We start from the raw sequence: 12627 nt of genomic DNA, 5'->3' as shown, positions 1-12627 counted from the left end.
AATTCAAAGAGAATGTAACAACTTCCTATCTCTTTCCAGTTCTTCCCTCAGTGTCTCTCCTCCAGAAGTCTTCCTCCTCTCCAGTCACCTGCCACGCTACAGGTTTCTATCCTAACAGAGCCGAGATGGTCTGGAAAAAAGATGGAGTGGAGCTTCATGAGGGTGTGGGGAAAGGAGAGATTCTCACCAACAATGACGGGACCTTCCAGATGAGTGTTGACCTGAATGTCTCCTCAGTCAAACCTGAAGACTGGCACAGATACAGATGTGTGTTTCAGCTCTCTGGTGTGAACGAGGACATCGTCAACAAACTGGAAAAATCAGTGATCAAAACCAACAAGGGTAAAAGTGATGAAGGTAGGAAACATGCTTTTAGTTTACTGTAAAAATGGTGCAGTTCATGTGGTTTTATTTGAGTTTGATGAAAAGTTTAATTCCTCCCCCGTTGTATACAGATTTATTAAATATTTTTCATACTGATACTGATTTGTTAAATTCTTAATAAATATTTAAAGTTTTGAGCGCTCTGATTTAAATTATTGTCCACTTTGCTGTCTTTTCACTGTTTATTTAAATTTGCGAGTATCTTTGATATTCTTTCTGTCAGCTTCTGTCAGAATAATTTTAAGACCTAAATCAGTTTAGACCAAGTTGTGTTTTTCCACCACATTTTTTCCTTGCTGAACATTGATGAATATAAAACATGTTCGTGTGTGGCCACTGATTATCTGACTAATGGACAGTTTTAGAAGATTAAATAGTAAATTGGGGAAAATGTATATTTTGAAACATATGTTCAAATTTTTTGGCAATGTATTGAAATTTAATTTAATGGCAGAACTTTTATTGTTGGAATGAAAACAAACATTAGTGAGACAAATATTTAGTGACCATAAACGAAGCTCTTGTACATGATTGTTATCTGATTGGAAAGTTTTTGTTCTCACCTTTTGTTTGTTCTGTGATCCACAGGAAATTCCTTCTCTGGACCAGATATTAAGCTGATCATCCCTGTTGTTGTTGCTGCCATCGCTGTGATCGCATTCATTATTTACAAAAAGAGGACAGGTGAGAAACAAACTTCCTGGATTTTTCTTGTATAATGCAACAACAATGATGACATAGTGCAAACAATAATAATGATAGTAAGAGTAATATGACTTAATTGAAGTCATTATTAACAGTTTTCAAAAGAAAACAAACAATGCACACAGGATTAAACAGGTAACAACCAAAAGCAGTGTAAGCTGAGTCTTCAGGTTAATATTAAAGTATTGTAACACTTTCTCTGCCAACAGGATGATCAGACTCTTTTAAATCCTCAATATATTACAACAATATTCATTAATCATGCTTGTTGTGTTTCATAACTTGCCCCTTCATTTCTCTGCACTTGTAGATTTTCATCCAGTTACTTCACCTTTTCTTCTTGTCTGTTATTTACTTTTTTCTGCATCATTTTTCTTTCTGTCTTTGTGGTTTTTTGTTTTTGTGGGGTTTTTGTTTTTTGTTTTGTTTTTTACACCTCAGTTATTGAAACCCAAACATTGTTTCTCTTTTCTTAACCATCAAATCTGCCAAACAAACACATCCTAAGGTACACCTTTACCTGCATTAGAAATGTGTACGTTCTCTACCTTCAGTCGCTTTACTTATAAATTTAACATGAGCACATTTTGTGGGAAAAGTCAGAATATATCTATAAACACATTAGTGAGTAAGCCCAGTGTCTATGTTTTTAATTTTACACATTAAATTAATGCTTTTGTCCAGATTACAAAATAAAAATATGAAATTATGTTTCCTGCCTTGTATAATACGTGAAAAAAAGTGTGTTAACATTTATAACAAATTACTAACATGATGTATTTTTTCCTTTTTATTTCAGGCAACGTCCCCCATCTCCTAAGTTAAACTTTGTCCCTTTTCTCTAATCTCTTGTCCACATTAAATTAAAAAGGGTTTCTGTACTTTAATCTAAACAGTCTTTCAGGGCTGTTTCCTGTTGTGTTCGATTGTTGTAAAAGTGACAGATGAGAGCAGGATGTGGACTAGTTCAAATTTTATTCGCCACATGCAGTGGCAGGTTGCCCTGCAGTGGAATGAACCAATGAACACTAACATTGTGTTTCTGACCTACAGCTGTAGAGAACCGTGAAGTCCAGGAGCAAATGCTTCCTCAAGCCTAAACCACAAACAGCTCTGCACACAGTGAGTTACTTCATATTTGTGTGTTTTAGCTTTCTTTTTAAAACTTATGTAAAATAGTGGCTGTAGTAAAATCTCCTGTTTAAATATATTTAAAAAAGTGCTTTCATATAACTTTAAATCATATTAAAAGAAAAATGCTTTCAAAAAACAGTTTCATGAAATTATTTAACTAAATTAAAACAAATGTGTTAATTCCCTTCAAAAACATATGAAGTAAATATTTTTTTACTGAAACAGGAGTATTTTAGATCTTAATGAAACTGTAAATAGGTTATTTGTGGATCTGAACAATCCTAACATTTATTGTTTCTTTTTATCTCTGTAGGTTTATGGATAAACCTAAAGAGGAGCTGAAAGAAGATGTGGTTCAGCTCATTCTTCTCCATAAACTAGAATTCATTGAATTTATTGTTCACATCATAAAATCCGGTAAAAAAAATCTAAAATATAGTTGCAGATGCTGGTTAATCAAGAAGTTTGAAAATGAGTTGGCAAATGTTTAACATAAACATCATAATGGTGAAACTAAATTATTCTGAATTTGTTGTTTTCAGTTTAAAAAAAGTCTTTCTTTGAAAGATTTAACAAAGATGTGACCGCCTGGAAAGACATGAAACAATGGAATCATCACAGCAGTTGTAATACAGTCATAATTAAGCCTCTGTATGTTCATCTTCACTCAAACATATATTAGTTTAGTGTTTCTGGGGTTTTCTTGTAAATTGTTGCATCACTCTCAGTGATAAACGAATCATAATATATTTCTAAATTTTGTACATGTTTACTTGTGTATTTCGTAAAATTTGATTTAAAAGACAATCTTGTGTTGACGTCCAGGAGACCTTAAAAGATTTTTCTGTATGTCTGAATTTTTTTCTTAATGTAGATTATGTTTATTCTCTGTTGTTTGATTTAAGATATGTTTTGAGTTTTTTGATTTTAGAGTTTAGTTCAAGTTGAGATTCTGGAGGTTTGTGTGGGTTATGTTTTTAACACAATGGTGGGTGTGTCTCTGTTTATATATCAGTAAAACTGCATTGCTCTATCTCTCCTTTTTGTACTTTTGCTTTTCAATAAAGAGTCAAATAATCCAAATTTCTGTGACTTTTTAAAATAATAAAATGTACACTTGGCTAAAGTTTCATGAATCCAGCCCAAATATTAATGGATTAGCTACAATTTAACTTGTGATAGTAGCTCATAGGGGTGCAACAATACACAAAATTCACGGTTCAGTTCCATAGTTTGGTGTCACGGTTCGATATTTTTTCGATACAAAAAATGTTCATGCTTTTTTAATTTGTCATTTATTAAAATTATAAATATATATATTTTAACTTAAAAGTACAGTTTTTAAATTTAATGTTGCTGAAACAAAGTAATAAAATAATAAATCTAATTGAGAAATCACTCATCTTTGGAAAAGAGAGTTTATTACAGAAAAATATCTCTTTCCAAAATAAAAGCTATACTATAGCTTCTTCTGGGCTATATTCTCAGCAGCATATTAAACATATTAGGTCCCCATAAGGAGAATCATGTGCTGCTAACGGCTGTCTAAATGACTCGGGTAAAGTTTGTAGCATGCGTGCTTGTTGTTTGTTGTCACCTTGTCAACTATAAATAGATCAACAATCAACGATGACAAAACAACATTGAAATGTTATTTCAATGTCAGTGTCAGGTTTCATCAGTATTTCAATGTTGTTTCAACATTGGTTTTGTGTTGACATTTCAATCCTGACGATTCTGATGGTTCAGATGGAAAATCAACATCTGTTCAATGTCTCCTTGCTATCTGGGGCCTCTTTGCTTAGGCTGCTGCCCCCGCGACCCGGTGTTCTGACAAAACGTCCTACCCATCAAGCTGCCCTACTTGTTGTTACTGCGCATGCGCACAATTCAAAACGGCCATGTTTCCGGTGTAAATAGTACACGCCTATTATTTCATCCTACCCCGATCTTGTGCCGATCTCTCAGAACACCGGCCTCGGATAAAGCGGATGAAGATGGATGGATGGAAGTTATTTGTATATGAATGTAAACATGAGCATAATTTAATTTACTTTTAAAATGTCATTAGTAAGAATGTGGAGGAGCTACTGCGCATGCGTCAGTTTTATTTTGAGTGTGGCGGAGTCTAAACAACAAACAGACATTTCTTCCTTCTTTGTTACAGTCAGGTCTATTAACACCACCCACTGAATTCTGCTGCTGACCCACATCTCAGAAATCCAAATCTTATTAATGAGACAGCGAGAGAGAGATAAATATATTGGATATTGTGGCAAATCCTACTCAAAAAACAAACAAAAAATGTCAGATGAGGACAAGAGAAACAGAACTAGTAAAAAGTCTTAAAATCCAAAACTTTGTTTTTATATTCCAAATGCATAATATTATGTCTGTAACCCTTGGATTCAGACAATAATACTTAAATATTGTGGTTTATGTGTTTTCATACATAGTTCTACATTGCTAAAGTTTTTCTCATGTTAATCATTATTAGCTTCATTTCTTTATCATTGCAGCAATGTTGCAAAACCAGGAAGACAAAAAACTTTGACGACCTGGCGCTTAAATTAGATAACAGCCTCTTTGTTTGTGTGCCAACGCTTGGAATCAAACCAGATCCAGCTTCATAAACACAAAAACGAAACCTAACAGAGTCATCACGTGGTTTCTCAGAACAGCACAGATGGAGTGCTGTTTGAGTCCAGTGGTGGAGCTCTAACACAGTGAATGATCAGATTTGCTGAAGTTTTCCGCTGGAGCTTCAACTTCTGTCATTTCTTTGTTTGCAAGTCACACCATTGGACAGGGGCTGTGGCAGTTCAGGGTCATACCATTTGGGCTCTGCAATGCGCCAGCGACGTTTGAGAGGCTGATGGAGAGGGTGCTCGTGGATATCCCTCGTAGCCGCTGTGTTGTGTACCTGGATGACCTGTTGGTGCACGGTGGCGACTTCGACAGTGCACTGTCTCACCTGAGCGAGGTCTTGAGTGCCAGCCGATGAGCTGGGCTGCGGCTCAACCCCGCGAAATGCCGGCTGTTGGCGAGGGAGACCACGTTCTTGGGCCATGTGATCAGCGCTCGAGGTGTCGCCACTGACCCCGCAAAAGTGGCTGCGGTCCGGGACTGGCCGACTCCCTTGAACGTCCAAGAACTGCGGAGCTTCCTGGGCCTAGCCTCTTACTACCGTTGGTTCATCAAGGGGTTCGCGACGATGGCCAGCCCCCTCCACCGCCTGACTGACAAGGGACAGCTGTTTGGCTGGGGGGAGGCCTGTGCTGCGGCTTTTGCATAGCTGAAGGAGGCCCTCACCAGAGCCCCGGTCCTGGCCTACCCCGACGCCCGGCAACCTTTCATTGTGGACACTGATGCTAGCAATGTAGGAGTCGGGGCGGTCCTTTCCCAGCAGGACGAGGCTGGAGAACGGGTGGTGGCGTACTTCAGTCGTGCCTTGGGGCGAGCCGAGAGGAACTACTGCGTGACCCGGCGGGAGCTGCTGGCCGTAGTGCTAGCGGTGCGGCACTTCCAGCCATATCTGCATGGCTGCCGGTTCCTCCTGCGCACTGACCATGCATCTCTGACTTGGCTCCTGAACTTCAAACACCCAGAAGGGCAGGTGGCCCGCTGGCTGGAGATCCTTCAGGGCTATGACTTCGAGATCCAGCATCGGGCAGGTCGACAGCATGGCAACGCTGATGCCCTCTCCAGATGGCCCTGCGTAGCCGTCGAGTGCCGCTACTGCCTGCGACAGGAGGAGCGGGCCCAGGAGGTGCTGGGGGTGGCTACTGCTCAGGCCACAGCCGGCGGAGGGGGGTGGCTGCCATTGACAACGCAGCAGCTGAAGCGAGAGCAGGAGGCCGACGTGACGTTGGTTCAGGTGGGGGCCTGGCTGGAGGCGGCGCAACGCCCCGCCTGGACGGGGGTGGCGGGACAGGAGCCCGAGGTGAAGGCCTACTACTCCCAGCACAACAATCTGGAGACCCACGACGGCCTCCTGTACCGGAGATGGCGGGCCCCCGGTCAGGGCAGAGATCTCCTGCAGCTGTTGGTGCCTCGGTCGCTGCGGTCGCAGGTGCTTGAGCTGGTCCACGGCTCGGTGGGGGCAGGACACTATGGGAACGCCAAAACTCTCCGCCGCCTCAGGGGACGGTTCTACTGGCCTGGCTGTCGATGGGATGTGGAACTTCATGTGCACTGCTGTGACACCTGCACGGCACAGAAGGGCCCAACTCAACGCTCCACTGCCCCCCTTCAGCAGTACCTGGTGGGGGCCCCAATGGAAAGAGTGGGAGTGGACGTCCTAGGGCCTTTCCCCGTCACAGAGTCAGGGAACCGGTATGTGTTGGTGGCTATGGACTATTTGACGAAGTGGCCAGAGGCCTACGCGGTGCCGGACCAGAGCGCAACGACGACGGCTGAGAAGCTGGTGGAGGAGATGTTCACCCGTTTTGGGGTCCCGGCTGAACTCCACAGTGACCAGGGGCGTAACTTTGAATCGAAGGTCTTCGGGGAGATCTGCCGGCGACTGGGGGTGGAGAAGACGAGAACCACACCGCTCCACCCACAAAGCGATGGCTTGGTTGAGCACTTCAACCGCACACTGGCCACCCAGCTCACCATTCTCACCAGCCTCCACCAGCGGGATTGGGACCGACATCTACCCCTGGTCCTTTGGTCGTATCGGACTGTGGTGCAGGAGTCCCGCCAGTGCACACCTGCCGCTCTGATGTTTGGACGGGAGCTCTGGACGCCTGCGGATCTGGTGTTCGGGTCCCCCCCCCCCGAGCCTGAGATTGATGGTGGGCCAGAGATGGAACACTACAGGAGGCTGAGGCAGCGGCTGCAGGTGGTTCATGACTACACCCGCCAGGCCCAGGCCAGCGCCGGAGTATGACAGAAAAGAGCCCACGACACCAAGTGCCGAGGGGGGGTTTTCCTGCCTGGCAACAAGGTTTGGGTGTACTGCCCGGTTCGCAAGAGAGGAGTGTCCCCCAAACTCTGCAGTCACTGGCAAGGGCTGGCGGAGGTCGTGGAGCGGCTAACAGACGTGGTGTACCGTATCCGCATGCCGGGCCCGGGGCGCATGGTGGTGTTGCACCGGGACAGGCTCTCACCGTACCGACAGCTCGCTCCGGCAGACGCCGGGGCAGGGGATGATGGTGGCACCCCATATTCTGACCCAAGTGACTTTTCCCCCGCCGGTCGTGACCGGCCGGTGCGCCAAAAGAAGGCACCTGGACATTTGCAGGACTTTGTGTGGGGTAATGGGGTCGTCGGGGACGACTGACCCCTTAGGTGGGGGCTATGTAGCGGGTCAGGGCTGTTCGGGGTTCTGTTTGTACAGTTATGTTTTGTGTATGTTGCCATAGTGACGGGTGACGCCCTCTAGCTGCGACGGTGTGTCCTTCCGGGGTCAGAGGGCGCCCTATGTGTTGTTGTTGCCGCGCTGAGCAGTTAGCTAGCGGCAGTGTGTTCTTCTGCAAATGTTAATAAACGGCTGTGCTCCCTGGCTAGCTCACGGGAAGCAAGACCAAACGATACCTCCGTCTCCTCCTTGTCTGAGCTCGCCACAGTATTTTTCCAATCCTATCATTGATATTTTTTTTTTGTTTTTACCTGAAAATGATTTAGATTTTTTTCAGTTTCTTTTGCACAGTTTAGTCTAAACAATAGCTTAACTATCTTTAGAACTGCTTGGAGAGTGCTGAGAATGATGTTCCTGATGTGAGCAAATGAGATGATCAAGGAAAAACTGCATCAAATGTCAGTGTAATAACAAGTCGAAACATTTTGTTAAGTGGACTAAGTTCTTGTTAAATGGACTAGGTGCTTTACTGCTATAGCACTTGGTTAAGTGCTTTCTATCTACCCATAATACACATTCATATTCAATCCATTTTTCAATTAAAAAAATTATACCAAACAGTAGTGCACTTTCCCAAAAATTTGATTCAGCACCCGTTAATTGTGTCATGTTTAGGTGATTTCCCATCAACTACATGAACATTTCACACAGAAAAGTAGAACACACCATGTTTTCTTGTCTACAGATCAGCCAGCAACCTCTCAACAGAAAACACTATGATCGATGTTAGGTTATTGTTGTTTTACTGAACATCGTATTTTAATTCAGGAGAGTAACAGTCAAATTAATATCCAAAAAAGCATAAATAATGTTAAACATTATGGCGCCACCACGTTGCCTGGAAACCACCTAGCAACGAACTGAAATGACCTGGACACAACAGCACCTCTTTTTCTTTTTCTTTCTTTCTTTGCGTGTGATTAACATTATCAGTTTGCCAACGGTAGAAATGGGCCAAACAATACTCGAGCTTGGGAATGAAATAATTCCTTGATATAAGCTTTGCCTCCAGAAACTGCACTTCAGGTTTTTAGCACCGGGCGGAGCTTTTTTCAAATTTAGTCACTGAAATCGCTGACGTCACACTTCAGTGCATGTCGAAATGTGATATTTTATCAGAACTGTGGTAAACATACTGAGATGATGATAAACACAAGACCAAGAATTTTACAACGTGTGACCTGCGCAAATTGTCACAGATGATAATAACACCTCAACTGTCTCTGGCCACAAAACGAAAAAAAAACAAGCTATAAACTACTTTCATTTTCATTTTTTATCTACGATCTTCTTGAACACGTTCCCTCTGCATTAAGTGACGCTCCGCTCTGCCTGATTGTTATTGGATGAGTAGAGGTTGATCTTGGAAGATCGATGCTCTAAGTTATTCCCAATTTGTCCATCTACCAGCTCTTAAGCAAAAATGAAGACCTTCCTTGTTCTGAGTGTGATTTTTCTTGGACTATCCGAAGCAGCAGCAGGTGAGTTGACCCATGTAGTTATCTTCTATAATAACAGCCGAACCAGCATTGTGTTTATGTGAAGGGAAAAACCTTCTGAACAGGTGGATAGCAGTGTGTAGCCAAGGAAGCAGAGGCAAGTTTAAAAACAAACAAACAACAACAACAACTTTAAAAAAAATGTATTTACAATTTAAAAAACTAACAGCAAATACGTAAACACCTCTTCCAAGGCGGTCAAAACATTGAAGAAAAGAACAAAATATCAAAATTATATTTAACAAACAAAAAACTAATTCAGCTGTGGGTGAAGTTATAATCCCAAACCATAAAAGTTAGTTTAAGATGAGTGGAACAGCCAGCGTCTTGGTTTTGCTGGTAAACTGGTTAACACACTGGGTGGATGGCAAAGAGTGAAGGAGCTCTGTACTGGGACAGACAGACTCGGGCATCCATCGCGGATGAGCAGATCTTCAAAGGGAACATTGAATTTGTGAAGCAGCGCCTAAATGAAACAGGGGGTGAGTAATGAACAGGCGTTTAGAAACATCTGGGATTTTGTGATTCAGTTTCTATAAAATCCAACTTTCAACCACTAAAACTTAAAAATGTTCCATTCACACTAATTTAATTGTTTAGCACTAATTGACAGCAGCAGTGACTTTGAGGGACCAAACACACAGGAGACAGTTTAATGAGGTGCAGAAGTGGTTTATAAAAACAGAGGAAGTCTAATCTTAAAAGTAGAGCAGGTCTTTCTCTGCAATCCAAACTGGGAACGCTCCTATAGTAGTGAGGTTAAAGCTCGGCCTGCTACCACAAGTAAGCCTGTAGTGTGAGAAGGACGATAATATGATATGATGAGGGCTTTCAGATTTGATGGGGCCTGATTAGGACTTTGGATGCTGTCTTATTATTTGGTTTTTGGTTTGTTATCAATTTTATTTTCACATGTCAGTTTTTAGTAGACAAAAAGTTGGATGGAGGATTTTCTCTCTGCTCCCCTCCTATTGGTCAAATAAACTGTAAGCTCTGAGATTCAATTCAATTCAATTCAATTCAATTCAATGTTATTTATATAGCGCCAAATCACAACAACAGTCACCTCAAGGCGTTTTATATTGCACAGTAAATCGTACAATAATAGATAGATAGAAAAACAATCATATGACCCCCTATGAGCAAGCACTTTGGCGACAGTGGGAAAGACAAACTCCCTTTTAACAGGAAGAAACCTCCGGCAGAACCAGGCTCAGGGAGGGGCGGGGCCATCTGCTGCGACCGGTTGGGGTGAGAGAAGGAAAACAGGACACAGACAAAATGACAAGATGTGACCACAGACCTCTGTTAGCATTCAGGCAGTACCTTTCACTAAAAGAGTATCTACAACACTATATACAAACCCAACAGTTCACTGAAGACACACATGACAATTTGTCGCTAAGGGTTTGGAGGCCAAGGACAGGTTTGCTGCTGATGTCAGTTACTCCCAGGGAACAACTGCTGCAGAGGGTTTTTAAAGCGGCCACTTGATGATGGGAACCAATCAGCAGCTCCCATCTCTCAAATCATAAAGAGCACGATTAGTCCATCCATTCACTTCTCCTTTTCAGGGTCGCAGGGGCTGCTGGAGCCTGTCCCAGCTCTCTTAGGGCAAGAGACAGGTTTCCAGTCTGTCGCAGGGCTAACACATAGACACAGACAACCATTCGGCAATTTATGGGCAATTTAGTGTTTCCAATTAACCTATCCCCACTAACTGCATGTCTTTGGACTGTGGGAGGAAGCCACAGAACCCCGCAAACACAGGGAGAACATGCAAGCTCCATGCAGAAAGACCCTGGCCTGATGGTGGAATTAAACTCAAGACCTTCTTGTTGTGAGGCAACAGTGCTAACCACCGTGCTGTCATGATTAGTTTAAGCTTTAAATACTGTATGTGCCTATATTATGTATATAGGCGTGTAACCTGTAGTCCTATTTATATATGTCTATAGAAGTGCAGGTTAGATAGGGACTCAGAGTGTAGCATCTCAGTCTGTTTCTGTTTTTTCTCTGTAAAGTTTAAACTGTGTTGATGAGAGTTTGTTTTAATTAGTTTCCACTGAACCAGTAAACAGCAGGAGAAACAGTAGATCCTCTGTTTCAGTGACTGTCGATTGGTTGATGTGTCTGTATTGAGATGAGACTGTGCTGCAGCTTTGCTCTGGTTCACTGTACTGTTTCTGTCTTTCAGGTGTGCATGTTTATCAGGAGATGTATGGCTGTGAATGGGATACTGAAACAAATAATGTGACCGGCTATGATCAGCTGGGTTACGATGGCGAGGACCTTTTGGCGTTTGACCTTAAGACAGAGACGTGGATCGCTCCAAAGCAACAGGCAGTCATCGCTAAACAAAAGTACGACTCTGACAGAGCTCTCTCAGCCAGACAGAAGAACTACTTCACTCACATTTGTCCCGAGTGGCTGAAGAAGTATCTGAACTATTCAGGGAGCTCTCTGAGGAGAACAGGTGCAATAACACTGGATTTTAACTGGACTTGGAAAGACAATCAATCAGCTATAGGTTGATTGATTGTCAACAAACATACAATTTGTAATAATAACAATAACGAACACTTATATTTTTTCAACAGTTCTTCCCTCAGTGTCTCTCCTCCAGAAGTCTTCCTCCTCTCCAATCACCTGCCACGCTACAGGTTTCTATCCACACAAAGCCAAACTGTTGTGGAGGAAAGATGGGAAAGAGCTTGATGAGGGTGTGAACAGAGGAGAGATCCTGCCCAACAATGATGGGACCCTCCAGATTTCTGCTGATCTGGATCTTTCATCAGTCAAACCTGAGGACTGGAGGAGCTACGATTGTGTGTTTCAGCTCTGTGGTGTGAATAAGGACATCATCACCAGACTGGACAGAGCAGTGATCAGAACCAATGAAGGTGAGTCTGCACTCAGAAGTGATGAAGGTCAGAAGCACACATTTAGTTTACTGTAATATAATAGTGCATAGTAAAGAGCAGTTCATGCAGTTTTATGTGTTAAAAATAGAACAATTTTGTCAGTTTATTTCACACTTAAAGTCTAGACTGGGACATGTTTCCCATCTTCCCATCAACCTGCTGAAAATAAAAGTGAGTTGTATTTCCAAACTAAGAACATAAAAGGAATTTAAGACTCTTTACCAAACACTAATGCTTTTTCCAAAATCACGTTTTACCTTGTGAATGAGCAGCCACAGTTAACAGAGTATAGTTACTCCAGTTTTATAAAAGGAGTAGAGGTAATGATTTGATTTTGGAATCAAGTTTACTGACTAAATTAAAAAGGATATTTTTATTCTCAGAAGTTCAGTGGGCAAGAGACACAAAGACATCAGAGTTAAATGTGGGTAAATAAGCACAGACACAGTGAATATATTCAGATATGAACAACAGGTAAAGCATATAGTGACAGACTTATTGTCTATAATCAGTGCTGTTATCTGTTTTGATTGGTGATCTTCTCTATCCTGTTTCATCTGTTCAGGTTCTGATTTGTTTTTCTTTGATCTAAAGGAAATTCCCTCTTCATGATCAT

At 42.3% G+C, this 12627-nt stretch overlaps 1 long non-coding RNA gene across 1 annotated transcript; it reads left to right on the top strand.

Moving 5' to 3' along the window:
• The first annotated feature begins 1901 nt into the window (after positions 1 to 1901).
• On the top strand, positions 1902 to 3306 carry LOC146682555 (uncharacterized). The gene is made up of 2 exons (XR_014917672.1): positions 1902 to 2211; positions 2537 to 3306. It is a non-coding gene; the product is annotated as an uncharacterized LOC146682555 (long non-coding RNA).
• The last annotated feature ends 9321 nt before the right edge of the window (positions 3307 to 12627 follow it).

This window comes from Copadichromis virginalis, linkage group LG22 (genome assembly GCF_057382275.1).
Source record: "Copadichromis virginalis isolate Kocher_CV1m ecotype Utaka linkage group LG22, C_Virginalis_male_GT1.1, whole genome shotgun sequence".
Taxonomy (NCBI): Eukaryota; Metazoa; Chordata; class Actinopteri; order Cichliformes; family Cichlidae; genus Copadichromis; species Copadichromis virginalis.
Note: the sequence above shows the minus strand (reverse complement) of the source record. Positions and strands in the feature narration are given on the sequence as shown.